This window comes from Equus przewalskii, chromosome 4 (assembly GCF_037783145.1).
Source record: "Equus przewalskii isolate Varuska chromosome 4, EquPr2, whole genome shotgun sequence".
Lineage (NCBI taxonomy): Eukaryota > Metazoa > Chordata > Mammalia > Perissodactyla > Equidae > Equus > Equus przewalskii.
Genome location: NC_091834.1, coordinates 84,629,441 through 84,635,440, shown reverse-complemented (window position 1 = coordinate 84,635,440; position 6,000 = coordinate 84,629,441).

The following is a 6,000-nucleotide window of genomic DNA, read 5'->3' as shown; positions in this document are numbered from 1 at the left end:
CCTATTTACTGCAGTTCCTTTTACCAACCACATCATGTCCACCTTTCAAAAAAATATTACAAGGCATACTAGAAGGCAAAAAACACAGTTTGAAGAGACAGAGCAAGCATCAGAACCAGACCTAGATATAGCAGGAATGCTGTAATTATCAACCATGAATTTAAAATACCTATGATTGGGGCAGCCACGTGGCCAAGTGGTTGGGTTTGCATGCTCCACTTCGGCAGCCCAGGGTTTCGCCAGTTTGGATCCTGGGCACAGACATGGCACCGTTCAACAAGCCATCCTGAGGTGGCATCCCACACACCACAGCTAGAAGGACCCACAAGTAAAAATATACAACTATGTACCACGGGGCTTTAAATGTTTACTTTTTGGATTGTTGGTTAACTTGCTGTAGATTAAGTGTGACTCAGAATCATATAATTTCCTTAGTGACTAGTCAAAGGTGACTAACTGCTTGTCATCAGCCCAGATCAAATCAGCATTGATATTGAGAAGTTCAAAGTAATGAGTCTTTAGTTTACTTAATTACGACAATTATAAGCACTTACACATATAAGCATTACACACATAAACATTACACATACAGATGTCATAGGAATGCAAAGTTCAAATTGTAGCTAAGGTTAAATCTGGCTGCCCAAGGAAAAGAAGGAAGAGGGCTCGCATTTATTGACCACCTTTTGCGAACTAGGCACTTTTATGTATATTATCTTTTTTAATGGCCAGATTAACCTAACATAGTATTTTTGAAACCTTAAGTCATGAAATCAGTTTAGTGGATCAAGACCAGTATTTCTTAGATGAAATACAGTGGAAAAAGAAGAATGAAAATATACCAGTGCAAGAAAAAAAAAAGAAGGGGTGCACAAAGGGACCAGGAAGGTCTTGAAACCCCTTGTCTGTAGGTATTTAAGCTGGAAGGGCCTGCTCTGGAGGACGGAGTGGACTACAGAGCCTTTAAGCTCCCCTCTCACAATTCTCAGGCAGGCATTTGATTAACATTAGGGCAGGCAACAAATGTGTTTGACAAAGTTTTAGGTTCCTAGAAGCCTGATAACTTGAGCCGTGTCTAAGAAATGGATCTGGAAATTTTGAAGGCAACTCTTTGCCCCTCTCCTACTTGCACTTAAAAAAAAAAACCAAAAAACTAATTCAAAGCTCCCATGTTTCTTTCTGCAGCTCTGGACAAAAAGAGCTGAATTTGCCATTGATGTTTGGAAAAAAAGACCTTGGGCTTTACAGAGGTAAAATCAACATTTCATTCTGGAGTGGGCAAGGGACTTAATTCTGCTTGAGATGACATTGGAAAGGTAAGTCCATCAAGGAGCTTAGACTGAATCCTAATGGAGCAAGGAGCCATTGAAGGCTTTAAGCAGAGAGGTGACATGATCAGATTTATGTTTTCAAAGATCAGTCCAGTGAATTGGGTTGAGGATTTATCCTGGAGTCTGTGCACTGCCATGGGTACACCTGCCTATCGGCAGCAGCATCAGAGAAAAGACCTCTGCTCCCAAATATCTTCAACCTGCTCCATTAAAGATCCAGCATGTCAAGTGATGTGTGTTTGAGATCAATATAACTAACGATTGGAATTCTTGTTTAGGCTATGATTTGAAGGCAATACTGTTCTAGCACTAAGCCACACGGCCTTGTAACCATCAATTATAAAGACAATGCTCTCGTAGTGGTGTTTTGTAACTGAAAGACTAAACAGAATTAAACTTTAGTTTATCATTATTTAATAAGTTTAGTTTTTTACTTGACATAGGAAAATGACATAATGTGATGCAGTAATATATTACTTTAGTTGTTGCAGGCTAATGAGAAGAGGACAAAGGCTGCCATATACATGTATGCACTCATACCAAATAAAGCCTGCATGACGTCACAGCAGGCAGCCCCAAAGCAAGTCTCACAGTGGTTCTAATGTTCCAAACCCAATAAAAAGTGGAAGTTTATAAAGAAAACTGACTAATAGTCAATCATTTTTTTCAACAATTTTTTTCAACATCTGCAATATTGAACTGGAAGTCTAGATAATTTTTCCTGTTCCAATTCCAGTGATAATTAGCTTATACACTCTTTTAATGAAGATTTAAGAAACACTAACTTAACTGCAAGGGAACACTAACTTAACTAACAAATAACTCAACTCTCAAGTGACATCTCATTAAACTGACCTTAGAGGAATGCTCACTGGCAAAGGTTTGTGAAGTATTAAGCCCGATTATCCTGGACAAGTAAACAAAGCCTTGAAATTATTAATACCATTTTGTATTTTTCATATGGCAAGCTTATATGAACTTGCATGTGTTAATACTGTTGAAACCAAATTACACAAGCAGATTAAACAGATAAGCTAAACTGGGATGTATTTTTCTTCTTTTCTCCAACATTGGTGATTGTAGTTCAGTGAAGCATGATTCATCAGAGTAAATTAATGCCGTTAATGTGAACTGTTTTGAGTTTATGGTTCTTCAATTTATAAGTTTATTCTGAATTTGTTTTATAAGGATTATAAGTATAAGGAGCTTATAAATAATTTATGCATTTAAGTAACATTTTGATAAAAATAACTTGCCAACATTGAGGAGGCGGCTTTTTTCTATTTAAAACAGGATGAACAAAATTAAAAGGTGTAATCAACATTATTCAATTTTAAGAAATACCATTCTACCAAATTCTCCTTCTTGCTTAAGTTAAATTGGGTTTGTCACTTGAAGCCAATAAAATCCTAACGAACATACTACCTCTAGAGTGGTAAGACATAGATGGAAACCACAAAGTACAACACAAATGTGAGATATTTACTACACAAAGTAGATTCTTCAAAAATGCTTTTTAAGGTGCCGGCGCAGTGGTTAAGTGTGCACGTTCTGCTTTGGCAGCCTGGGGTTCGCTGCTTCAGATCCTGGGTGCAGACCTATGCACCACTTGTCAAGCCATGCTGTGGCAGGCATCCCACATATAAAGTGGAGGAAGATGGGCATGGGTGTTAACTCAGGGCCAGTCTTCCTCAGTAAAAAGATGAGGATTGACAGCAGATGTTAGTCAGGGCTAATCTTCCTCAAAAAAAGAATTAGTTTTATGTTACAGTAATTCATACAACTCTTGTATTAACACATTAAATAACAAGGTCAGGTGGGAGTCTCAAAACTACTAAAACAGGGTATAAACAATATTTCAAGATATTTGCAGCAACTATAATGGGATATGAAAATACCTGGACTTCTATTGGTGACAACGTCACAGTACAATTAACACCACTGTGGTTTATTGTCTGCATTTATAATTGATGGAAACGGGAAATTTCAATTAGAGGATTGTGAAAATAATGGCGTTTTTTCCCTCCTAATCTATATTAGTTTCCTTGCTGTATTAGTTTGCTAAGGCTGACATAACAAAATACCACATACTAGTGGCTTAAAGAACAGAAATTTATTTTCTCACACTTCTGGAGGCTAGAAGTCCGAGATCAAGGTACCAGCAGGAGTGGTTCCTTCTGGAGGCTCTGAGGAGAATCTGTTCCATGTCCCGTTCCTAGCTTCTGGTGGTGGCTGGCAATTCCTGGCATTCCTTGGCTTGCAGCTGCATCACTCCAGTCTCATCACATGATGATCTCCCTGTGCACCTCTGTGTCCAAATTTCCCTCTTCTTATAGGGACACTAGTCATGTTGGATTTAGGGCCCACCCAAATCCTGGATGACCTCATCTTAACTTAATGACATCTGCAGAGACCCCATTTCCAAATAAGGTCACATGCATAGGTTCTAGGTGGACATAAATTTGGGAGACACTATTCAACCCAGTACACCATCCAAGTTCAACAGACTCCCTGGTTTAAGTGGAATCAGTAGGAAGTCTGAAAGACAGAAATGATGAAAGATGCTAATGGTTACTGGATTGGAGAGTGAAATTATGAATTTTTTTCCCTTCTTATCTCTATTTTCAGAATGTTCTAGAATGCGGTTATATTACTTTCAGAACAAAAAATTAATAAAGAAATGATATGCTATTGATTTTAAGTGTTGGCAACTTTTTAGATAAAAATTTCCTTTGAATTTAGCCTTGGATAATTTCATCAGCATAAAGACAAAGGGAGCTGGGCAGGTAAAAGGGTCAGTCTTCTGATTTTATACAGCTGTAAAGTTGCAGATTAACGTGAAAAATCTCTTTCAAGGGAAAAACATAGAGTCATGTTTAATTCTTTTAGTATAAGAGAAACATGACCATGGGGCTGGCCCTGTGGCCTAATGGTTAAGTTTGGCATGCCCCACTTCAGCAGCCCAACATCACTCATCAGCAGCCATGTTGTGGCAGTGACCTACATACAAAACAGAGGACGGTTGGCACAGATGTTAGCTCAGGGCAGATCTTCCTCAAGCAAAAAGAGGAAGATAGCAACAGATGTTAGCTCAGGGCGAATCTTCCTCAGCAAAAAAAAAAGAGAGAAACATGATCAAAGTATCATAGGCTTAAGGCATCCTTGGATAAATACAAACTATAAATATAGGGGCTGGCCCTGTGGCCGAGTGGTTAGGTTCATGTGCTCTGCTTTGGTGGCCCAGGGTTTCACTGGTTCAGATCCTGGGCACAGACATGGCACCGCTCATCAAGCCATGTTGAAGCAGCGTCCCATATGCCACAACTAGAAGGACCCACAACTAAAAAAATATACAACTATTTACTAGGGGTATTTGGGGAGAAAAAGCAGAAAATAAATAAATGTATAACAATGAAACTAAAAAACAGTATTCAATAAACTTCATTAAAAAGAGGTAAGGACCCATACTTTTATGGCCAATGAATTTTTGACAAGTAGATTCAATAGGGAAATAACAATCTCTTCAACAAATGGTGCTGGGACAACTGGATTTCACATGCAAAAGAATCAAGCTGGACCCTTACCTCACACCATATATAAAAACCGAATGGATCAATGACCTAAATGTCAGTGCTAAAACCGTATATCTATTAGAGGAAACCTAGAGGTGAATCTTCATGATCTTGGATTTGGCAATAGATTCTTACATATGACACCAAAAGTATGAACAACAAAAGAAAAAATAGATAAACTGATTTCATCAAAATTAAAAACTTTTACGCATCAAAGGACATTATCAAAAAGTGAAAAGACAACCCACTGAATAGGAGAAAATATTTTCAAATCATATATCTGATAAGGGTTTAATATCAAGAATATATAAGGAACTCCCAAAACTCAACAACAAAAAAGACAACCCAATTAAAAGATGGGCAAAGGATTTGAAGACATTTCTCCAAAGAAGAATGGCCAATAAGCAAACAAAAAGATGCTCAACATTATTAGCCATTAGGGAAATTCAATTCAAAACCACATGAGGTACCACTTCACATTCCCTAGGATAGCTAAAATCAAAAAGATAGACAATAATAAGTATTGACAAGAATGTGGAGAGATTAGAACCCTCATACATTGCTAGTAAAAGGTACAGTCACTTCAGAAAATAGTTTGAGAGTTTCTCAAAATGTTAAACATGGAGTTACCAGATGACTCAGAAGTTCTACTCCTTGATATATACCCAAAATAACTGAAAACGTATGTCCACATAAAAAACTTGTACACAAATATTAATAACAGCACTATTCATAACAGCCAAAAAAGTGTAAACAACCCAAATGTCCATCAATGGATAAACGGAAAAACAAAATATGGTGTATCCATACAATAGAACATTATTCAGCCATTAAAAAGAATGCAGTACTGATACATGCTACAACATGGATGAACCTTGAAAACATTATGCTAAGTGAAAGAAACCAGACACAAAAAGCCAAATAGTGTATGACTCCATTTATAGGAAATGTACAGAACAGGCAAATCCATAGTGACCAAAAATAGATTACTGGTTGCCAGGGGCTGAGGGAAGGGAGGAAAGGGGAGTAACTGCTAATTGGTACAGGGTTTCTTTATGGAATGGTGAAATGTTCTGGAATGAGATAGTGGTGATGGT